Raw genomic sequence first — 25,067 nt, forward strand, 5'->3', positions numbered from 1 at the left:
TTTCTAGCCAATCGTTCACAATTTGTAATCTACGATAGAATGCAATCTAACACTGTCGCCGTTACTTCCGGAGTTCCCCAAGGCTCAGTTCTTGGGCCATTACTCTTCCTAATCTATATTACTGACATCACAGCTAACATTGGTTGTAATATAAAGCCGTTCGCCGACGACTGCGTTATTTATAGCAAAATCACAAATTATAGTGACCACATCGCACTTAATACATCCCTCAACACTCTATTTGGTGCCCTAATTGGCAGATGTCAATGAACTTAAACAAGTCTGTGGCCATGACCGTAATAAGGAAAACAAGACAATCTAACTTTACATATGAGATTAATGGCATACCACTAACTAAAGTTGAATAACATAAATACCTGGGAGCTACATTAACCTCAGACCTCAGGTGGGATAAACATATTTCGAATATCACCACAGGAGCATTACACAAATTATTCTTCCTCAAAAGAAGCCTTGTGCTCTCTACGACAACAACGAAGCTACTGGCCTACACAACGTTCGTTAGGCCAGTTCTCGAATATGCAAACACAGTCTGGTTTCCTCATACAACGACTAACATAACAAAATTAGAGGCAGTACAAAGAAAGGCTATAAGGTTCGTTGACAACAAATACAAACGCGCTGACTCACCGACTAATCTTTTAACGCAATCTGGATTGCAAACGCTATCTACCAGAGCAAAACACGCTCGCCTGAAGCTCTTGTTTCAGCTTCTAAAAGATAACTATAGATGTGTCCAGGTACGTTTAATTTTCTGAGGCTTGAGAAACGCAACAAACATGCGTACACTTTAACAGAATACACATGCAAAAACGACACGTGTAAGTATTCATTCTTCCCCCTTACAGTAGCTGAATGGAGCCGACTTGATGCTGCTATAACTGCCATCGTATAGCTGTCCGAATTTACCTCACAAGTAGAAGCTGCAGTGCGTAAATAAAATCATTTATCATCGCATGAATCATCGTTACAAATTTTGCATTGTCTTGCTTTCGACCACGGAGCAAGAAACATTTAGGAGAGGAAACTCCGCTGTTTGCGGCGACCAGAAAAGGTCACAAGCCCGCGGAGCCGTTATCGTGCTGGCGGCCTGGAAAGAAATTGCGCTGTGGCACTGTATTTGGCCCCGTCGGCGCATACAACAATTGTGACCTTATCTGGTCGCCCACGCTAGCTCGCGCTGACGGGAGTTTCACCTCCTAAATGTCTTACTCCGTGCTTTCGACGTCCCATTGCCCCCCCCCAAATTCGTTTCTTCTCGCTCTCAAAGTGTATGTGTTTTAAGTGCATCTCTTCACACAACTAAAGATTTCTTGACGCGTTAAGTGTTATCTTTCAGTTCGCTCCTATTTCATGTATAACTGGTTACTTACATGTTCTTCACTGCTAGTATCATATTAATTAACTGTCATGTGAAAACATGCATTTCTGTTCCTAAACTCAGCTTCCTTCTTATATTGCCATCCTTGGGCAATTGTTTCTTTTTTTCCTTTTTTTTTTCAATTAACTGTTCCGGCTAGATCCTTACTGATATACATGTATACTATATCGCCCAACTGCCACGCTCTCAAATGAGAGTAGCAGTATTGTAAATAAGAAAATGAAAAAAAAAATCATCAGACGGGGCGTTTTCGCGGTTTTCATGGCGTCGTGTGAGAGACAGGCGAAGTGGGGGTGACCCGAAAATTTTTTTGCCAATCATGGAGGGCTTATTGCAGAATTGGAATAGAAAAGTTTGTAATAGCTTTACGTTATAGCCCACCAGCAAATGGATTCAGTTCGTAGCCAGCTGGTCTGTATGCTCGTGGAACAAGTTGCGGTCGGAGAAAACACCAGTTCCGTTCAACTTTTCCTTTTGCTTCATTATTTCCTCGAGCTCGCCGCGACAGTGGCTGATTCTCGGAACCATATACCCGCGATATGGGTTAGATAAGGTGAAAAATAAAATCATGCGAAACAGCGTCCATCATCAGACCCTGCAATAGCCGTTAAACCCATAAGCAATATGACTGTCACCCGTTACCTCGTCTGGCTTTTCCCTAATTGTACAGCACTTCTCGTGCAAAATTGGCAACTGGAAACAAGAGTCGCAAAGAGTTGAGAAATTAAGCGATCTACTAAGGGAGAGAACCAAGGCAACAACCATACAGAAAGGAAAAGCGAAAATTAACAAATTTAGCCGTTGTTTGGGGAAATACTTATGGATCAACATCTTTTTATTTAATAAGGAAGTAGAGAAAACACTGCCAGAAGGGGAAAATAATTCCGTGTGTTTTGAATGACACTTCTACAGTTATCAGTCGAGCCGCCTGATGTAGCCACTTCTCCGCTGTGCTAATGTGGTTGTTTTTCTAACCTTCTGCGTTGGGCGCAGTACGTCTAGAACTGCAGCGTCATGTGCTCTACGCGGTTGTATGAGACTGGTGACCACGCATCGTTACACAACTTCTCAAACAACAGCACGAGTTTGTTTCGGCACGTGACTTGGTAGAGTGATAAACGAAGAATCCAAAAGAACTGTGACTGTTTGACAAATGTATATTTCCATGTACAATTCTTCCAGAGCTAATTCAAAAAATGCTACTAGAAATCTTTATTTTACACTTTCCTTTGTTTACTAGTTTGCTCTTGTCAGTGTTCTTCCTGCGCTTCTTTCATGCGCGAGTGAGAGAGAGAGAGCTCTTTATTGGAAAAACAGAGAATTTTGCCGGCGCGTATATAACCGCTGGCATGCTACTCTGTACAGGGATGGGGAATGGGATTAAGATTCCAGAAAAGAGTGGGAGAAAAACAAATATGAAATGTCCGAGTGGACCTGATACTAATATTTACAGGTGACATGGCGGGTAAACTTAGGCTTTTGTTATTAAGGGTGCAATTTTTAAAGCTTTCCGATTAGCGCGAGTCCATTTGATGTTGCTCCTTGTTTGCCAAGTAAATGAGAGGTGTATCTCACAGGCGTATCTGTAAGATACACCTTATTTCGATTCTCTTTTGCAGGTTTGCGCGTCTTTATGGCGAATGGTGGAAATTATTCACGTTTGTACTAGTAAAGGTACCTCCCTCCCTCATTTGCATAGAAAAGCCTCCCGCCCCCCCGAAAGGAAATCCTGGGTACGAGCCTGACACACACACGCACGCACACGCACGCACACACACACACAATGAAAAGCCTCCGCCTATGGTCCACGCCAGCCAATATATCGCGAAATGAAACACGTATAGAGCTGCGCTCAAATTTCGGATTAATAGTGTATAGTAATCGTCGGCTTCAGGCGATTTCTTAGCATCAATGTTGAGCAGAAGTGCAAAGGTGCTTTCTTTAGATATTGATATGTCGCTGATAGGAAGTATATTACCAAATGTATCCTGGTATGGCGGTTATACGTATCGTTTGTGAATACTGAACAGAAAAAGGAGCTAAAAGATTCCGCCATCGCATGCTTATCGGTTACAACTTTGTCATTTACACAAAAAGTAAGCGCTCCTTCTAGGAGTGGAATGGTGCCAGAACTTTTCTGAGGACGAAAGGAGAGCATTTTTTATCACAACATTGTGATAATTGTCCGTGGCATTTTAATGCTGATCTGAAGCTTGTAAGCTTTTGCAATGCGCTCGCTGATGAATTTCGCCGATGTTGCCCCCCCCCCCCCCTATTTTTTTTTCTTCGCCTCTTTCCTCTATGCTTTGCACTGCTCGATCAGCCCATCGATTTGCCACCCGCTCTCTCAACGTACGTCGTCCTCTGGCTGCACACAGGCTTGAGGCCATGCGCGACCGCATCTCAATGCGAGTGTCTCTACTCTGTTTCTCCGAGACCTGGGGTCACCCACGTGACACCACCGGCTGTAGGCGCGTCGTGTCGGCGAACATAACTGCGCACCGGGCCTCGTGTGTGGCAATGCACGCTGGGAAACGAGTGCGCGCCAGTCAAAGGAGACTTGGCCGACGTGCGCGCAGTGTGCAATGCCGAGGGTATCGCGATTGCCTCAGTGCACGTGTCGCCAGGTGCTCAACGTGGAGTCAGAGAGTGAATAAACTTTTATTTGGTCTAGCAAAGCGCGATAAAACGCGCACCCGGTTAATCCCACGACAGGACTGACAGATCTAGTCTGCCGGCCCGATCGCGGGCGCGCTGGACGGCCAGGATTTGGTCCTCAAAGACGGGACTTCGCAGGAGCGCGTCCCACTCTTCCTTGGTGAACTTCGGGCCCAGCGACCTGCACTCCCAGAGCATATGAGGCAACGTAGCTACCTCACCACAGGCCACGCAAGAACAATTCGGATAAATCTCGGGATATATGCTATTAAGGGACGCCAGATTTGAGTACGAGTTCCTTTGCAGAAGTCTTTGTGACCGCCTGCGGCCTGCTTAACTTGGAGTGAGGCGGGGGGAAAACTCTTCTCTCTAAGTAAAAGAATTCAGTGATTTCGTTGTGTGTGAGAGGAGCGTCTCTGTGTCCGGGGAGAGAGTCGCCCGATCCGAGGGCAGCGCGGTCGGTAAAGCCACGCGCAGCCTCGTGGGCAGACTCGTTGAGGTTCAGAGGAACCCCCTCAATCGCCCCGACGTGTGCAGGGAACCAAAGGATCGAGTGCATGGAGGTGTTGCCGTGTTTGGCGCCTTTCAGAATTTGAACTACCTGCCGGGCTACCCGGCCTCTCTGGAATGCCCTGATGGCGGCTTTCGAATCGCTATACACCCTGTCTCTCCGACCGTCTTGCATGGCGAGTGCAATGGCCGCTTGCTCGGCCACCTCTGGGTTCGTCGTCCGGACGGAAGCACAGTTGATGACGTTGCCCAGCGTGTCAACGGCGGAAACCGCAAAAGCCTTGCCGTCTCCGTATGCAGCTGCGTCCACGAAGCTTGCTGCGATTTTGTCCTTGTTTATTTGCTTTAGTATATTCAATGCTCTCGCCTTGAGACGACCTGCGTTGTGAACGGGATGAACGTTGCGGGGCAAAGGGGCGACCACGATCTTCTCCCCTATTTCTCTGGGGATTTGGGTGTCTTCAGCCAAGTTCTTGGTTGGTGTGAGTCCGATCTCCTCGAGGATACGCCTGCCGGCCGGCGTGGTGGACAGCCGAGTTAGCTGGGCCCGTTCCTGAGCCTCGGCTATCTCCTCCATGGTGTTGTGTACGCCGAGCCGAAGGAGGTCCTCTGTATGCGTTCTGACGGGCAGCCCGAGGGCTCTCGAAGAATTTTCTAATGAGGGCATTAAGCTTTTCCCGCTCGGCTCTGAGCCAGTTGTGCATGGCCACCGTGTAGGTGAAGTGACACAGCACAAAGGCGTTGATGAGCCGAAGCAGGTTGTCCTCCTTGAGGCCACGATGTCTGTTAGTGACCCTTCGGACGAGGCGAAAAGCATTGTCGGTTTTCGCAATTATCTTGCGTAACGCAGTGCCGTTGCTGCCATGTGATTCTATGAACATACCCAGGACTCTGATGGTGTCGACCCTGGGTATCGGGTCACCGCTCCGAGTGAACAGGTGAATGTCACTTTCCGAGACCGGTTTCCAGCCCTTGGGTCTGCGGCTTTTTTTCTTTTCTATAAAGGAGAAGCTCTGATTTGGTCGGGGAGCATCTGAGTCCGGTGGGTAGCAGGTACTGCTCCGTGACGTCTACCGCCTCTTGCATGGCGCTTTCCACTTGCCCTTCGCTACTGCCGGTGCACCAGATGGTGATGTCGTCTGCGTAGATGGTGTGTTTGATACCTTCAACTTGGGCCAGATTCCTCGAGAGCAGGCGAAATGACCGAGCCTTGCGGCGTGCCCCGTGGGCCCAGGAGCACCTCGTTGGAGACGAAGTCGCCGATCCGCAGCTTCGCTTTCCTCCCCGTCAGGAACGAATGGACGTAGTTATATAGTCTGGGGCCCAGCTCGAGGTCTGCCATGGAGGCCAGAATGTATTCGTGGAGAACGTTGTCAAACGCTTTCTCGAGGTCGAGTCCGAGCAGGGCCTTGGTGTCTCTGGTACTGCCGTCGATGATTTGATGTTTGATCACCTTCATGGCGTCCTGCGACGAGAGGCCGGCACGAAAGCCAATCATGTTGTGAGTATAGATGTTGTTCTCTTCGAGATATCTGTTTAGTCTGTTGAGGACGACGTGCTCCGCCAATTTCCCAACGCAGGAGGTGAGAGAGATCGGTCGGATGTTGTCCACGTTTGGAACCTTGCCGGGTTTGGGGATCAGGACGACGTTGGCGGTCTTCCATTGCTCTGGGACGCTGCCGTTTTTCCACGTCTCGTTGATCTTCCCGACGAGGTATGCGATCGAACCGTCGTCAAGGTTGCGCAGCATCTTGTTGGTGATTCTGTCGGCACCCGGCGCACACTTCCCCTTGAGCGTGAAAATGGCTTGCCTAATTTCCCCCACGGTGAAGTCTTCGTCCAATTCCGGACGGGCTGGGCCGAGGTAGTCGGGAAACCGGTCTTCCTCGTCTCCATGCTTTATGGGAAGGTATTTTTCCATGAGCTTGGCAACCAGCTCGTCCACGGAACAGGATGTGGTAGCTTCGTGAAGGGCTCTGGCGAGCGCGTGTCTCTGACTAGATCTGGTGCTGCCCTCGTTGAGGAGATGTTTAAGCATGCCCCAGGACTTGCCGTTACGCATCTGCCCGTCGATCGAGTCACAGACCTCGTCCCATTGCTGCTTGCCGAGGGTCCGACAGTGATCTTCGATGGCCTTGTTAAGCTCGGAGATCTTTTTCCTCAATCTTCGGTTAAACCTTTGTCCCTTCCACCTTAGAAGCAGCGCCTGCTTGGCCTCGATCAGATGGGCCAGCCTACTGTCCATCTTTTCTACCTCCAGGTCGCTGACGATCTTCTTAGTGGATGACTCGGCGTCACTCTTGATTCGCTCGCACCAATCTTCCAGGTCTTTGGGGACGGGTGCGCTGTCGTTGCCGCGGAGCTTGTGAAAAAGGTCCCAGTCCGTGACAGTGAATTCTCTGGATTTACTTCGGGTGACTTCGAAGCGGGTTTCGAGCACATAATGGTCGCTACCAAAATTTATTGCGGTGTTACTCCACTCGGCTCCCTCGACGTTCTTCACGAACGCTAGATCGGGGGTGGTGTCCCGGCTCACCGAGTTGCCGATTCGGGTGGGGAACGCCTTGTCTGTGATGAGCGTGAGGTCCATTTCGTTGGCGTTCTGCCAAAGACCACGGCCCTTGCTCGTGTCGTAGACGTACCCCCCACACTCCGTACGGTGCGTTGAAATCTCCGACGGCGACCAATGGGATGGGTGCCGGCCAGGTCGACGGACTTCTTGAGTATCGTTTTGAACTGCTGTTGCGAGTCCCTAGGATTGTTGTAGACGTTGAGTATAAACACGCTGTTTCTCCGCTGGTTGCGTTGTCTCGTGTTGAGCAGAACCTCCGCCATGACGTATTCGACCTTGCAACTCGCCAGCTTCAGGTCGTGAGACAAGTGTGTAAGCCTCCTGTCAACTAACGTGCACACTCCTCGACCTTCGGCCTGCGCGGAGACGGCACGATAACCAGAGAGGGATGCGGCAGAGACGAGGGTTTCCTGTAATGCTATTACTTGTGGTTTGTTAGGTAGCGATCTTAAATATTGCTGCAAAGGAGCCCTCTTATTGGAGTACCCCCTGCAGTTCCACTGCCAAATTTTGAACTCCTCTTTGGAACTATCCATGATTAGATAAATTGTCCGGGGTACCCGCTGTAAGCACAGGTGCACGCAAGAAGTTCCCCCCACTCTGACGTGCCGATGTGCTCGTAGCCCCGATTTAAGACCCCGACGCGTTCGGAACAACGACCTGCATCGGAGTTACGGACGTATTATTCGGGATCACCAGACGCTCGAGGGCGTCCATGCGATCGGCCAGCGCGCCTAGGCCTCTCCTCGGATCTCCTAGGGCGACTTGCACCTGTGCTAAGCCTTGTTGTAACTGCTGCACGCTCTCAGTGAGCGTGGCCAGCATGCCTTTGATCTCATAAGTTTGCGAATCTGAATCGTCCTTACTGGAAACTGCCCTACGCTTGGCGGCGCCGGCCGAGTCGCAGGCCGGAACTGGTGCTTCTGTGGCGGTAGGCGCCGACGCGTTGGATGTAGCACTCTTACTGATTACCAATTTCTTAATCTCTATCATTTCGCTAGCCATCTTTCTGATCATTTCTTTTAAGTCCGCGTTTTCCTTCATAAGACGCGCTGCCTCGGCGTCCCTGGATTGCTCTGGAAGCGGGTCGCGTGGGCCCCGGGAGGATCTCGCGTGGGCGCCGCCAGCAACCATATCTGCCCACGATAGCGTCGACTTTCTCTTCCTCTGCTGGCCGGCACTGGACCCATACCGGGCCCTCGAGACAGAGCGGCTTCCGGATCTGCCCCTGGTCATAGATCTGCCCCTGGACCTGGAACGGCGTCCGGAAGGCGGAGAGGGGCTCCTGGATCTAGAGCTCCCGCGAGCCGCGGAGCGACCAGCGGCGGCCGGGAGTTGTCGCTCGCCCATGGCGAGGGCCGGAGACTTGCTTCTATTGGCTCGGGATCGGTCCCCGCGTCTGCGTCTGACGAGGTACGGCGTCTGGTACCTCTGCTTGCATTCCTTGGCAGCGGTGAAGTGTCGGCCTCCGCACAGCCTGCATTTGGAGTCGCACTTGTGTTGTTCGTCCGGGTTGGCGATGCCGCATCCCCTGCACATAGTTTCGTCCGGCGAGGGGCAGACGTCCGCTCGATGCCCGAGGCGGCCACAGGCGTAGCACACCTCCACTTGCTTCCTATATAATGCACACACGAGGGTTGATCCAGAAATAATGTTCCCATCAATTTTAGAAATTGACAACATCGTTTATTCTCATAGAAATTTACGTCATTGGAAAGATTAAACTTTGCTTTATTTTTCTATGTTATCGCCATCTTTTTCTACGCATTTTTGTAAACGGTGCTCCAATTTCTGTATCCTAATGTCGTAGAACTCCGCCGCCAGCCCGTTGAGGAAGCGTTTCACCTGTTCTTAGACTTCATCGTCGCTCCGGAAGCGTTGGCCACTCAAATGTTCCTTTAACTTGCGGAACAAGCGATAATCACTAGGCGCGAGGTCTGGACTGTATACGGTGGGTGCGGCATGACAGACCACCCATAGTTTGTCAAAAGTTTTTTGGGTTTGACGGGAGACGTGAGGTCGGGCGTTGTCCTGAAGCAGCGTTACACCGGCTGCCAGTCGTCCTCGCCGGCGGTTCTGCATAGCTCGCCTGAGTTTGTGTTGCACAATAACTGTCCGAGTCGATTGTTGTCTCACGTTCCATGAAATCGATCAGTAATATCCCCTTACAATCCCAAAAACACACTGGCGATGACCTTGCCAGCAGAAGTTTGTTTGACGTTCTTTGCGACTGGCGACTCTGGGTGACGCCACTCTTTGGATTTTTGTTTCGTTTTGGGAGTCAAATGAAACAACCACGTTTCGTCTCCCGTAACAATGGAGTCCAACGATCCTTCCTTATCTTCAGTGGCGTAGCTAGGTCGTCTGGCACCCGGGGCCCATAGGTCTTCTGTCACCCCCCTCCCCGGGTGTAGCCGGCGGAAAGAGGGGTGTCTTCAGACGTGTATGACACCCCCCCCCCCCCCCCTTAATGGGCCCCTTGCACCCGGGGCCCCCGGCCCCCCCTGTTGCTACGCCACTGCTTATCTTCTTGACACTTTTGAAAAAAAACTGGCGAGCACAGTCAAAAGGCGTTTCTCTTTGTGGTCTGATGTCAATAGCCGCTGTACCTGTCGAGCACAACACTTGTGATATACCCCAATTTTTCAGTCAAAGCTCCTTCCACTGTACCGTAAGAACTCCCAGAAATCTGAGCAACAAGTTCACGACAGTGATCCTCCTGTTTTGAAGCACTTCGCGTTGGACCATCTCGATAAGCACCTCCGAAACTGATGGTCTTCCACTCCGTTCTTCATCGTGGACTTCCTTCCGACCGGCACTGAACTCCCTGCACCGCTTTCGGACGTGTTGAACGGACTTGTCGCCATACGCCTGTCTCAATTCACGACGGATATCCACGGGTGGAGCCCCTTTGGCGTGCAAAAAGCGAATTACGGAACGAATCTCGCACTTGGCGGGATCAACGACGGGAACCTCCGGGCGGCTGCTGAGCCCAGCACGAGCGGCGCAGCGAAGCGGGGCCGGATTTCGCCTTCCCGTGCGGCTTCGGGAACCCTAGGATCAACCCTCGTTCCTCAACACGATGTGCCCCTAGTTTTTACGGGTGAACTCAACACGAGGGATACCCAGAACGCCTGGCTCGTACAATGTGTGCACGAAGACCTCGGCTTGGAATTTGTGTCGAATGCAGCTCTTCGCGCACCGGTTCGTGCTTGCCGAATTTGTTTTTACAAAGCGCCCTTGTCGACCCGCTGCACGTCCTTCTCGACCCGCTTTTCCGACCATAAAACACACCCGAGTGTGTTTAAATAAATGTATACAAATAAAAACACGACTTTCGATATACTTACTACTTGCATTTACCGCGTTCACTCGGTTTACGACGGTCTCCTACATGGAGGCGGCTCCTCTGCAGCTTGTAAGCTGCAACTGTGCTGCGTGTGCCGCGCGGGCCTGTCGCTCTTACTTCCCGTGAGCAACGCGTCCACGCGTGAAATGTGCAATCGTGAAAAAATGACGCACCATAACGATAACCGGCGTGGTATGTGCCGGCCATTCCAAGTGGGCGCACCGCGCAAAGGCCGTGAAATGCGTCATACATACCGCCCTTGGACGGGGCCCAATTAAAAGAGTTCACCGATGAAAAAGCACCGTTTTTGTGCATTTCAGTGCGTGGATTCCGCCCCCACCCCTTTTTCTTTTCACGCACGGACACCGCGCGCCAAATTGGGCTGGTCTTGTAATCGCGGGCTATTTATCTCTTTCGTAAGACATCAAAAAAAAAAAAAGTTTTATAGTATCGCCCAACATTTCTTGCACACTATTTTCCAAGTCTGCTTTATTGGGGAGAGATGCGATCTTTCTTCGGAGGGAAGCACACTGACAATGGCGGAGCCTGTGATCGAAAATGCGGTCTATATGCTTCCCGACATGAAATAGGCATTGCTGTGTCGGTTAACGCAGAAAATCTACACCAAAGTTACTCACTGGCTTAAGTATTATTAATCGGTAGGTCAGTCTGTCAGTCACGCAATGGTGCGGATTACCATGGATAGGCGCAATGTTATGAAGAGTAACAAAGGTTGACGAACGAGAAGAAGGGGTGGCGAGGGTCCCGATTTTTGTCAGTCACAACCATATGAAGTCAACAGCTTATGGAGCCAAGGATAAAGCACGGGGATGGGAAGTGAACCCACACCCACAGTCCACTTTTGTTTCCCTTTAACATTTGCATATACTTAAACTTAAAAAAAAAAGAACAATGACTTTTCCCCCATGCTTTCCTTGGCTTCGTTATCTGTTGGGTTCATATGAAAAGTACCATAGCTGGCAACGCAGTGACACAGACTAAATCAGTCGTTTCGGGGAGGGCTTTCACATAATTAGGCTGTATACAGTTAATAAGTTATAATATATGCCGACAGAGGGCTTACAAAGAAACAGGTAACACATCAGTGAGTGCTATACATTTTGTGTCTTCCGCTGCTGCGATTGATAAGGTCATCAAACCACCATTTAACTTAGTGCATGGGCTACAATAGCAAAATCGAAGCGAGCTCAAGATTCGTAAATTTGCCAAGGATCTGCGGAGACAGTTTCGTAATGTATGTATCCCCAAAGTGCCCGGAATACTTTGGAGAAATATTCACTGACGAGTTTTAAGCGTGCTCCAGATACTTTGTCCGTATCGGTCTAACGCCGACACATCCATTAAATTAGATAGCATCCGAGGAACAAAATGTCACAGCCGCAAAATCGGAGGCGATGCACGTGTACACGCATACTACAAGCTAGCATTTCGAAATGGCAGCAATTAATGAAAACAGTGGTCCTGAACACGTGTTTCATACATTTTGAGACGCATTCTGATTGTGTCAAGATAATATGCAATATGGAATAATCTGCGCAAAGTGCGGTTTAGAGGAAACGATTTTCCCGGTTGTTGTTATCACCACGTAAATTTGTTGAGCGTGCAGAAGTGCGCTACGTACATACACGACGACGCAGGCGTATACGACATCCGAACAGACGACGTCGTGCGCGCATAGGCCGCGGCAGACAGAGCGAAGCGTTGTTCGGGTCGTCGACCCCGGATTGATTCTGGCGCGTTCAAACTTCCGCGTCTCCCGAGCTTCGGGCCCTTGGGCGCCGGTTGCCGCGCTCGCCGTGAGGAAGCGCAGCGGAAAGCGGACCCTGCAGCGCGGTAACCACGGGAGACGCTCTGCCCGCCGCGGTACACAACACGGGCTTCTTCTCCTCGGGCGGCGTCGAGCGGTGAGTGGTCCTCGCCAAGTGTACGCTTCGGCTAACGGGTTGACCAGAAATGTATAGACATTACGGGGAACCCAAGCCGATCGCGTTCTAGACAAGAGCAAATAAAGAGGCGGCGCGGCCCGTTCGGAAACATGACAGAAGAGCCGGTATATTGCTTCGAAAAACTGTACACCGGCGCAAGTTGCAATGCGAATAGGGAATAACGTAGCCTGTTACGCGAGATTAGGACGAAGTTTGCCGTATAGTCGCTCTGCAGACGGTTAACCGTATGTTTTCGAGTGGAAGATGACAGGTGTTACGAGTTACTGTTGCAAGTGCAAGCAAAGCACTGAAACTGAACAACGCGTCGGAGACCTTTTCGACTTGTCCGGAATAGAAATTCGAACTGACAGTGTATTAATTGGCCTTAATGTCCCAAACAATTGCGACTTACGGGTTACGGCGCAGTGAAGGGCTTTCTTGAGCCCGCTTCGGTTCCTTTACCTCGAGTAATATGCCGCTCGTTTGCATCGCGGGAATCGAACGCGCGGCGTCGCGCTCAGCTGCAAACGGCAACCTAACCACCGCTGCTGCCGTGCGGGCGAAGTATTTTGACACACTATAGTCGTAAACGTTGATTACCAACGCTAACTGGCGTTATATGCCGGTGCTAGTTTTTCCCATTACTTCTATAGCTTCCAAGAAGTCGGAGACCTATGAATCGATGACCCGGAACGTGCCAAATTTGGTCGTACGAAAGGTACTCACGAACGCGGTGATATTCAAGATTCTGGAATACCAACAAGTTACAAAAGCCGCAACAAGTTATACTGGAGAATTTTATTAGCGATTCGAAGAAAACGGTGTAAAAACCCCACTAATATATTAGTCGGTTTTTCACACCGTTTTCTTCGAATCGCTAATGAAATTCTCCATTAAGTCGTTGCGACTTCTGTAACTTGTTTTGTGCCTATATGTATATAATATGGTGTCCGAACTATCCAAGATTTTAAAATATGCAATTACCACGTATATATAGGTAATGTTGTTTGCCGTCGCTTGGAGATACTCAAATTATTTTTCATTACGTCTGATTACATTAGTCTTTCCAGATATTAATAAACTTCCCAGATATTATAATTATATTAAAAGTGTCAACGAGAAAATTGTAGAGCGACATGGAAAACTGATACCGCTTTCTGTTGCTCAACACGTGCTACATAAAAAATTTTCCGAGCGCGAAAGGAGCCCGCAAATGCGCGCAAAATTGCCGCGCGACTCGAGGCACTTTGTGCGTGTTCGCGGGATTCTTTCAGGCTCAAACGAAAAATTAAACTGCGGGGTTTTACGTGCCAAAACCACTTTCCGATTAGGAGACGCGCCGTAGCGGGGGACTGCGGAAATTGGAAAAAAACAATTTTATGTGGCGCGTATCGAGCAACAGAAAGCTGCGTCGGGAGTTTTTCACGTCGCTCTACAATTTTCTGATTGACACTTTTGATCTAATGATAATATTTGAGAAGTTGATTAATTAATTGACTACTTATGTATTTATACGGAATGCAATAAAATAAAGTGTGAGTATCTCCAAGCGACGGCAAACAACACTATCTTAGTTCTGTACAGCTACGTGGCATTTGCACATTATGACAGCGAGACCGACCAAGCTGCTAAGCGCATTTTATTCCAAAAAGGAAACACGCCAGCTCAAGCCCGATAAAATGCAGATCAGGGATGATGATGGTTGCCACGTGCACACGCACCGCACAGCCGGGGTCCGCCGACGTCCTCGCGCCCGCCGCGCAGCCCGCGACAGCAGCGGGCGCCCCTCCGCCCCGAGCCGAGCGGTGCAGCTCTGCTGCAATGCGTCCGGTTAGAACCGATCGAGCACGCTGCGGCGCACCGCTGGACAGCGCTGTGTGCGTGTACACAGCTGTTTCAAGCTAGACCATCTCGGTGGCCTAGCTTGTGTAGTGAATAGTGCGTATAGTCGGAGAGCTGCTGTTTGCGCTTGTGAAACATACTGTACTGTATGGCCAAAAATGACACTGACTGTAATGGCTGTCGCGTGCTCTCTTTATGCAGTTTTCTCCTCTCTTCAATTTGTTTTGTTATTCTTGTTCCCATTTCCAACGTTTTTCAACAAGAGAGCAGGGGGGAGATGAAGCAGAGACAGGGTAGAACAGACACAGTCGCTAAACGAGTGAATAACAGCCTTGCCACTCTTCGCTCACAGTTCCCATTCAACGGGAAGGGAGATGGGATAGGGAAAAGACGCGAGAAGGCAACGAAACACTACTACTACAGACACGACAGCGGTTGTGGGGAAACAGGATAAATTTAAGTTCAAGGTACGGTACGGTACGTTTCTGCTATTTCTAAAAAATAAATACCATACAAATATGTCAAGCGGACAACTTACGCAGGGCGTGCAGAAGTAGAGCCGCATTAATTAAAGCACACCGCAGGGTCTAGGCGTGAAAATTGTAACAGCGCCAACACATGCATCCACAAAGTAACAAGGACGAGACACAAGCGCTGAGTCTCGTCCTTGTTACTTTGTGGATGCATGTGTTGGCGCTGTTACAATTTTCAAGTCAAGTATGCACCAACTCGGCCAGAAAGGAGTTTTAATGAGGGTCAAGGCGACACCACGGAAACGTCGGCACGTCAAATTAACACTTCTGTGCCCGACGCGTTAGCTTTGCGGCTACGTCATTGTTCGATGTCGCGGATTTGATCCCCACCGCGGCAGCCGCATTTCGACGGGGGCGAAATAAAAAACGCACGTGCAGTTAGATGTTGGGACACGTTAAAGGACATCACGGTGTCAAAATTATTCCAGAGTCCGCCACTACGGCGTGCCTCATAATCCGATTGTGGTTTTGGCACGTACATCCCCTTAATTCAATGAAAGTTCAATACTTTTGCCACGATGCGATGCGCCATGTGAGGCAATGACAACGCTCAACCCAGAGCTTATAAAATATGACGCACAACAATGCCTCAGGCAAACACCTCTCTCTGTGTGTTCTGTGTACTACGCAGACAAACAGCAGTGGTGCACACAAGCTAACGTTTAGCGTCAACTCGGCACTCTCGCGTTGGACTGAACGTTGAAGCAAGAGCTGCGTCGATCCTCACGGAGAGGCTCTTCGGTCGATTAAGCGGCATCGTCAAGATGCGCGGTCAGCCGTTACTGCACAGCCAGGCGACGCGCTCGCCGTTCGTTCGCAGACATGCGGGAGGACGATCTGGGCTTCCACGAAGTACGGGCACGTCCAGCTTGCGGTGTGTGAGCGCGCACGGCGGCAGCGCACGGGACACGCATCGACCGCAGTGCCGCCCGGAAAGCTTCGATCGCCACCGTCAGAGTCGTTCGGGTCGTAAAGAAAATGACCGCACGGTCTCCTCGGCAAAATTCTCATCGCGGCGATCGCGGCCCTCGTATGGTGGTGCACGGTTCTCGGCGGATCGTTCACCTGGTGAGACGCGCACCGAGATGGCTGCAGAGAGTTGCGCGCATGCAGTTGTGATGAAGCGGTCACGTGGCTGGCCCTTGGCGCTGTGATCCCGATGGCTGCCGGCGTGTCTGAACACAAAATCTGCACTCCGTGGAGGGGCTCGCACACACGCGCAGGGGCGTCTTACTCGGTGTCGCACGCATAAACAAAAGCAGCCCAGGTGTTCAACAAACAAACAACAAATTAGAGGTGCGCACAAACGACCGGAAGCACCAAGTGAATAAGAATCTTAATTTGCGATTTTCCTACTTCCATCAAAAAGAGGTGTGCGGTACCTCTTGAACTGCAGCCGAGAAAATAGTGCGGCTGCAATCACACGTGTTGGAATCTATGTGAAGCGAAGCTTCAATAAAACCGCGAGTTAAATGCTTTACAACTAAAGGCGATGCGACAATTTTGTTTACTTTCATCTATATGCAACATGTAACCTCAGGAAACGTTTTGTTTATCCGTCACAAAGGTCACAACTTTGTTGTGTTGCAATATCTTTATGCTTACGCACAGCATCGTTCACGAGCTATGCCCAAACGGAAACTATACAAATCAGGCGGATGCACAGGTGACGAGCAAGCGACGCTTGTCGAGGGTGACAGGCGCATGCGCAGAGCAGCGCTGGAGCCCGTATATTTCGGTTGTCCTGGAGGATCGGATAAGCCCAGTGGCGCGCGCCGAGTGGCTGAATCAAACCAGATAAATCAACGAATCCGGTAAATATAATTCACCATTACATTAGCCGATCGGCATGCTTTAGAGATACTTGGGATGCCCTAATATGTCTCCAGGTTTTACGTAAGAAGATAATGTACAATATAGGCATCATCCGCATACTTTGTCAATACAGAAAGGTTGTATATAAGCCACTTCGCTGGTAGCTTCATATAACCTGCGTGCATGCATGTATACTGGTGCATACGCACAAATGTAACCGCCGAGATAGCGATCGACCTAGCAGGCAGGCAGTGTCCCACGAAACCCTGCAAGAAAGGCAAAAAAGAAAGAAAGAAAGCTTCGCAAAATGACACAGATACGCAACTATACGTTTCGCCCACGTGGGACGCACATTCCCGGCGCGGCACGCATCCATCGCGCGCCGCGAGCGCTCTTGCCGCGCGTCGGATGCGTTGCAAACGGGGCGCTCTCCTCGGTCGGCTGACTGGGAGGAGTTGCGCGAACTGCGTGGGGACGCCGGTCGACTCGGATGCCCGTCCGCTTCGCGTGGAACGGCCCTCCTCAGCAAGCATCGAGAAATAGTGGCGTAGAGATCTTACACGAGAAAAAGAAAGGAAACAAAGGAACGGCAGACCCTGTTGACCCTTGCATAACTTAGCGAAGCATTCTTGAGGTGACCGTGTGCACACTATCGTCACGTGACCCACGGTACCGCGCCGACTGCGGATCCACCTCTCGGCAAGCGTCGAATCCTCACGGAGGCTGCGAGGCGAAACGAGGCGTTGCTTGTTGTTTCCGGGTCCTTCCACGCCAACTGTCCCAACCGTGGCTGGCGCTCGAGCAATGTCCATTTCTCTAGAAAAAAATTTACGAAAATATTATATACACGTACATGAGCATTACTTGCACAGTATTTTTGCAAAATGTTTTGAGCGAACATTTTTTTTTTTTTTTGCACCCGTGAGGGTTATTCGAATTTCACAAAACGGTGGAAGATCAGGGGCGAAAAAAATTTGAAAGAGTGTGCTGAACGGTCGATTTTTGTCAATTTTTGCGTTGTCTGAACATTGTGCTTTCATTATAAACAGTTTCACAAAATACTTGTATGTTTTTGAGTCCTTATCACCGAAGTAAAAGTGCGCAAATTGTAGCGTTTTCTTTTTGGGAGGGCGGGGGGGGGGGGGGGACAGTCGCGGGAAGAAACCTGGTATTGTTTTGATAGAAGTGTCCGTCTTCTAGAATTTCATTTTCGCCAATGCTCTGCGCACAGACTATTAAAAAAAATAAAAGCCTGGCATTGGCATAGACGTCATTTGGACGTGTATACGCTTAGACGTCGATAATGCGTGCTCTAAGGTGGTGGTCCACAAAAGAAATACGCGGAGAAGCGGCTGTACTTTGAGTCTGAGTTCATCTATTTTACCACATACGTGGATTTCGCATAAGTGGTTGGGACGAGAAAAAAAAAAGAAAAAATGAAAAAAAAAATTACCGACGATTACGTTACTTCCTAATGCGAAATTTGAGCGCAGCAAATAAGCTGTTTCACCTTTTCGATAGATTGAGGCAAAGAAATCGAGCAACACATGTATGCGCTATCACAGAATTTTTTTTTTTATATTTCCCGTACTCCTGGATCATCTCGACGGCGGCGGCGGTAAGCTTCTGCTTCGGCGGCACGCACCTCTGGATTCTGACGGCGACGGCGCTGGGCCTCTGCTCTGGCAGCTCGTTTAGCAGCAGCAGCAGCAGCAGCAGCAGCAGCAGACGGAGGACTTCCATCGGTCGTCTCGCTCATGGCTCAGAAAGAACTGGCAGATAATTTCGCAGTGGCGAACGGCAGCGGCAATTTCGGCTCGGGCGGTGCACATATACAGATCCGCCGCCACCGATCTGGCTCTCTGATTGCCACCGCACAGGGGTTGCATTGGAGGAGGAGCGAAGAAAGGAATTAAGTTCGAGCCGGCGCTTTGACAACCGGAGACTCGCAGGAAGAGGGGGGAGGGGGGCGGCGTGTACACCCAGCGGCAAACGATGGGGGCAGAAGCGCGCGCAGCAAGCGGACAACACGATAAAGGGAGGAGGGAAGAGATAGCAGCGACTGACTGATGCCGCTGACGCCGATAGTGAGTCAACCCCAGCTGCGGAGTTGGTTTCAGGGACAACGCCGCCGATGCCGACACAAACAATATGATACCCTCGCTTCCGCAGCGCTAAGAACCAGGTCTAGCCGTGGGAAGGTGGTCACGTATTCGTCGACTTGCCGGGGCCTACGTGAAATAACCGGCGCGTCGGCAACTGAAGAGCACCCTATCCGCCACACAAGAACAGGGGGGGGGGGGACCCTTTCCTCCTCTTTCTGCATGGCGGCGACGGTGTTCTATGCAGTCACGTTATCTTGACTCTCTAGCGGCGTCAGCGGCATCCAGCGGTATCAGTCGGTCGCTGCTAGCGCTGGGGGGATGAAAGGGGGGCGGAGCTGGTTACGAGGCCGACGACGACGCGAAACCCAGGAACGGACGCCAAAGAGCTGCGCTCTAAAAGAAAGCTGCATTAGAAACAGCGTGACTAGCCGTACGTCTCCTGTTCACTATGGCAGCATGACAGTAAAAGAAAAGTACATTACAACGTCAGCGATTAAGTTAGAATACACGTGATATAAACAGAAATCTATTTTACAAAAAAGAGAATTTGACTAAGAACATGTTTAAGATAGCGTGCTTAAAACAGAAGTGTCAGAGAGTGTGCGAAGCTTTTCGGTGGGAAATTTCGAAACTGTTCGACGGCGACTTGCGAGGCCACAGCTTCGTGCGTGCACCGAGTGCTTGGCCGCGATATTTCGCGCTTCTAAAGGAAAGCAATGCGCGTGTATTCGTATGGCACGTTTAATTTAATCGCGCCATATTTAACGAACAGTTCTGAAGTGTGTGCATCATATGGTAGGTTTGCGACAGAATGCAGAGCCTTCTTTTTTTTTTTTTGTAGGACAAGAAGATTATTTATGGATTGCCTTGTTCCCTTACCCCAAATTGAGCTACAATAGCGCAGATGAGATGAGAAGAGCGCCTTAAATATCGAAAGCTTTTGAGGAACTGGCAATACACGCTGATATTTTCTGAGTACGCCCAAGACCTTGCATGCAAAGTGTTTTGTAAAAATTCTGTATGGTGATTACATTTCATATATTCACGAAAAATAACACCTAGAAATTTTTGTTTAGAAAAAAATTCAATTTTATTATTTAACGTGAGGCTATAAGAATGAGTGGGCTAAAGCGGGGATTTAGAGCGAAAAATAACATCGTCAGTTTTGGAACAGCTAATCTGTGAAACATTTCTAAGTGTCGAGGTACATATTTTGTCTAATTTTATGTTCGCTATAGATTCACGAGATGATGTATACTTGTTCCGGAAAAGACTTGTATCATTTGCATACATTGTGTATTGGGCCTAAGGGTCGACATCTACAATATCATTAATAAATATAACAAACAATAGCGGTCTAATATGCTGCCCTGGGGAACTCCGTATTTAACAAGTCGCATAGAAGACAGTTCTGCTTACCGATACACATTGATGTCTGCGTAGTTTTGAATCAGATTGAGGGCAGCACTAAGAACTCCATAACACTGCAGCTTTCCCATTATAAATGCCTTTCGCAAGCACAGATCGACTCAGCTTGCACTTCTTCAGCAGAAAGAATACATTTTATAAAATTTTGAGGACCGCCAGCTTACTTTGGGGGTATTTATTGACTTTAGTAAGGCATTCGACTCCATCAGTCATGAACTATTATTAAATAATCTTACCTACTATGGTATCCGCGGTGTCGCCTTAAAATTGTTTGTCATACTTGCCGCACAGATGCCAATATGTGTTCATTAACAACAAAACGTCCAAAATTTCTTGTTTTACGGCAGGTGTTCCCCAGGGCAGTATCCTTGGGCCTCTTCTGTTTAATGTTTACGTCAATGATCTCGTTAATATTGATCCCGATGCCAAATTCCTAATCTATGGCGACGACACTACTGTCCTGTTTTCGTCCAATGATGCTCCGGAGCTAGTGTCAGTGGCTAACTCTTGTTTGGAAAAAATATATTTATGGTCTCTAGAAAATGGTCTCAAGATTAGCGCTGAAAAAACAAAGGCATTTTTATTTCAACCGAAGAATAAGAATACGTGTCTCTGTAGGGTTGGTGTTAGGGTCTTCTAAAATTGAACTCGTCCCCTCTGTGAAAACACTCGGGGTCTTTTTTGATGAAAATATAAGCTGGAGCGATCATATTGATTTTCTTGCAGTCAAACTCTCCCAAATTACTGGACGCGTTTTCTCTATCCGCTACATGCCTCGGAAGAATAAAATGTTAATTTATAATGCTTTGTTTGCGAGCCACCTTCATTATTGCTGTCTTATTTGGGGCACCACATCTGTTACAAATATTAACCATTTGCTTGTAATACAAAAGAAAATTGTTCGCGTAATTAGTGATATGCCCTTTGACTCCCCATCTGCGCCCCTATTTAAAGAACTTCGGGTAATTAAAGCCAGTGATATATTTAACTACCGCCTTGCTCTTGGATACCTAAAAGAAACCAAACAGAACTTAAGCCTTGTTTCATCTCTGGCTAGATTAAAACACAACATCCCATGTTATAACACCAGGTCCCCGGAATACTAGCATGTGCCGCATGTGCGTTCAACCTGTGGTAACCAAATGACTTGTTACACTCTCCCCACTCTGCTGAATAATCTCAGATTTGCGTCCATCGATGTACCTAATTGTTCTGGCAGAGAACTGTATAATTTCTATTGCCCCAAGAATTGGGTTTAACCGTTTACCTAATATTTTTTTAAAGAGTTTTGTGTATCTATATATCTATATTGTTTGTTTTCCCCGAGCTGTTTCATGTGCGAAGCAAATTGTTTAAATGATATCTATGTACTACATGCCATTACTCTCTTTCCTTTCTCCATTTTCGTTGTTCCTCTTTCCTTTCTTTTCTTCTTTTTTTCCTCGCTCCTTGCTGTCTGCTGCCTTTTGGACCTTCTGGTTATTAGGACCAGTCAAGATGCTTTTGTAGCAACTTTTTTCTTAATGCCTTGGCATTTTGTACCACTTGTTTTTATGAATAAATGTATTATTATTATTATTATTATTATTATTATTATTATTATTATTATTATTATTATTATTATTATTATGTTTCATGGATAATTTTGTCAAAGGCCTTGGACATACCTAAAAATATGCCTAGTGTGAATTTCTATGCTCCAATATCTTGAAGGGCCAATTCTTTTTGAAATAGCAGAGCACTTTCTGTTGAAAAACATGATCTAAATCCATATTGCGATTTTGTTATGAGGGAATGTTTGTCAAAAAATTTTGACAGTCTAAGATGAATAATTTTTTCAAGTCCTCTTGGGGGAGACTAGGAGAAGGATTGAAATGGGCCTATAATTACCGAGAATATTTTATCACCACTTTTGTATATTACCGTCACCTTAGCATTTGTCATATTGTGTGGGAAAATGCTAGTTTTTAGGAAAAGGTTGTAAATATGTGTCACGCACGGGTTAATAAGATAACATAGTTATTCGGCTTCATTTTTAGACTATTTATATTCTCGCTCTTAGTCATCTTAAAGCTTTTAAATACTCTTAATACTTCATTTTCATCAGTTGGGCAAATAAATATTCATTCCTTGAGCGGCACGGGTAAGAAATTAAAGGCGCTATCTTGATGTGAGTTCAGTTACATAAGTATTCATCGAATTTGTCAGCGAACTCCTTGCCTTTCATTACTTCATTGTCAGCTACAAGTTCTTCTAAACTATTTATTACTCTACCTAGAGATATGACGGAGTGTAATTTATTCCACATTTGTTTGATATATGTGGCTCCCTCGAACATTGTATAATAGTAATTTCGTTTTGCTTGCCGTTGTAACTTAATAACCAAATTCGTACATTTCTTGAACATCCTCAAAGCATCTGGGTTTCGGTTAACTAGGAATGCATGAAATATACTATCCTTGTCCTTCATCGTTTTCAGGATCTCTGTAGTCATCCAAGGATTGCGGGCACGCTTTGGCTTTTTAAAAAAGCTGAAGTGGGAAATCTTTATTGTATACTGAACTGGTCGTTTGGATAAAATAGTCGTACGCAAAATCAACACAGGAGAAAGAAAAGTCATCCCATTGCGTTTGCTCGACTTCGTCACGAAAGCGTGAAAGAGGGTTTGAATCTACAGCTCTATAACATATGCCAGAAGCAGCCTGTCTGGGTGCGTAGCGGAACTGAGATACAATAAAATGTATAGGCAGGTGATCACTGATAGCGGTACAAATAGTGCCAGGACGTACGGAATTGAAGGGAATTGGTTTGTTATGAACAGGTCTATTAACGCTGCACTCGAGTCAGTAGGACGAGTAGGAGTGACAATTACATTCAATAAATAATCGGAATCAGGAGTGTGGAAAGATCCTTTCGCTTATTAGTGCTTGCTAAAATATCGATATTCGAGTCACCTCCCAACACGAGTCCGTGGTCATTTACAATGAAAAACATGTAATATAAGAACTGTATAAAATTGTTAGTGCGGCCGTCGGGTGGTCTGCATACTGCAGCAAACACAGTTTTCTGTTTTAAGAGATACTATTTCAATATCATCCGGGCATTATTACGACAACTCGTTAAGCCATTCGTTTCTCATCTCATGTTTAACATACATACATACGCCACCACCTGTACTTATTTTCCTATTTAATTAAATAAACTGGATTATTACCTGCAATATTAATAACGTCCGAGCCATTGCGGTACCACGTTTCCGTAAGCATAACTATGGAGAAATTAAATTTAACCTCATCAAGAATAACAAAGAGGTTGTCCTCCTTGCAACGAGCAGACTGTATATTAATGTGAAGCACAGCTATAGGGGCGATATGCGCTGGTCTACAATTAGTTAATTTAGTTCAGATGAACTAGAACCCATTGTATTAGTGTCCATTGGAAGACTGTGGTGATAATATAGTACACAGAAATTAAGTATAGTAAGTATAACAAGCAGCAGCACTTAATTGAATGGGATGTATAAAAAAAAGGAGGGGGGGGTGTAAACATACTAAGAGCTGCCGCTGAACCTTTACGAAGCATTTGCGAACCATTGCGAAGCATACCTTTAACCCCGGAAATTTTAACAGAAGCGATCTGCGTTTTCACCGAAAATTTTTGAATTTGAGTCCCACATGGTCAATATTTTGGTTCGCGTTTCCACTCACCTACGAGGTGAAGTGTAGATCGTCGGCACACCCTTTGAAACGGGGCGGTGACAAATCGTGATCACCTGGCTTGTTTTGAGTTACTCAGGTATGCTATACATGCTTTTTCATTCTAGCATTTTATTGGGATAGCAATTATGTGGACACTCCAGACGCATTTCTGCCGTTGGCGTCGCCCTGAGGTTCCGCACAAAGTCCAACGGCGACAAAATCGCTGCCGTACGCCGTATGCTGTATGTGCGAGTTGAAGCGTGCGAGGGTGCATGAGCCGGCGCTCGCTGCTCAATCTCGCGTGCGGGGAAGAAGCGCGCTGGTCTTCGGTCGCGCGTTAGGCTCCGGGGGGAACGTATGGAATGGGGAGTCGTCGTTCTACCCCGGGCCGCTGTATCATGAAAGCAATCTGCGACAGGGACAGAGTCCGCCGTGCGCTGTGTTTTCGCGGCTTGGTTCGCGTTGGGGGATGCGAGACGCAGCACGAAGGTCAATTCGCACGCTGCTGCTGCCGCGCCTTCTCGCTCGAGCGTTTTGACAGCGAGTTTCTGCGGTCATCGAGTGAGATGTATACATGTCTGCTTGTGCGGGAGTGACACCATGCCCGTTAATGTAGTCAGTATATGCTTATGTTTGCAAGTTCATACGGCGGATAAAACTACTATCCTTACTTGGCCCACTAATTTGCTATCGCAATCGACGCTTCGCTATTCGGGCCAAACTGCGGCTTTTTTCTTTTTTATTTTTGTGTGTGACACCTCGACTGCGACATCACTTTAAGCTTTCTTTTCAATCCTCAAAACTTCTGTATCTACCTTGTACCGCTACCTATGCCTGTAACGTATCCGGTCGTACCAATGTCTTCCCTGCTTTTTTTCCACCAATACTATAAACCCGCCTGTACGCAACCGCGCTACCTGGCGACATTCAAAGCGAAGCTTTCTTCGCTTCTTCGTTCGGCTTTTCTGCTGCTGCTGCTGTCTTGCACGCCGCGTCTGGAGGTGGTTCAGAGCGTACGTATGCATGGCAGGAGTGGGGAAGAGAGGAAAAGCGACTCGTGAAACTGGCTCGGACCTATATCGATCGCGTCGCTACAATGCCCTCCGGAGCTCCCTAGGCGACGCCACGATACACTCTTGAGTACTCTTGAGGGCAGCAATTATCCGTCACCCCGCAAAAGCACCGCAGAAACGGCAGCGCTTACGTCTG

The 25,067-nt window shown here is 48.2% G+C and overlaps 1 protein-coding gene across 1 annotated transcript in view; it reads left to right on the forward strand.

Annotated features, from left to right (window-relative positions):
* The first annotated feature begins 12,358 nt into the window (after positions 1-12,358).
* The window catches only part of LOC142557784 (choline transporter-like protein 1), a 78,746-nt gene continuing 66,037 nt past the window's right edge, over positions 12,359-25,067 (forward strand). Inside the window, exon 1 of the mRNA XM_075669894.1 lies at positions 12,359-12,416. The gene's annotated coding sequence lies outside the window, so the exon portion shown is untranslated. The remainder of the gene's footprint in view (positions 12,417-25,067) is intronic.

This window comes from Dermacentor variabilis, chromosome 9 (genome assembly GCF_050947875.1).
Source record: "Dermacentor variabilis isolate Ectoservices chromosome 9, ASM5094787v1, whole genome shotgun sequence".
NCBI classification, from domain to species: domain Eukaryota; kingdom Metazoa; phylum Arthropoda; class Arachnida; order Ixodida; family Ixodidae; genus Dermacentor; species Dermacentor variabilis.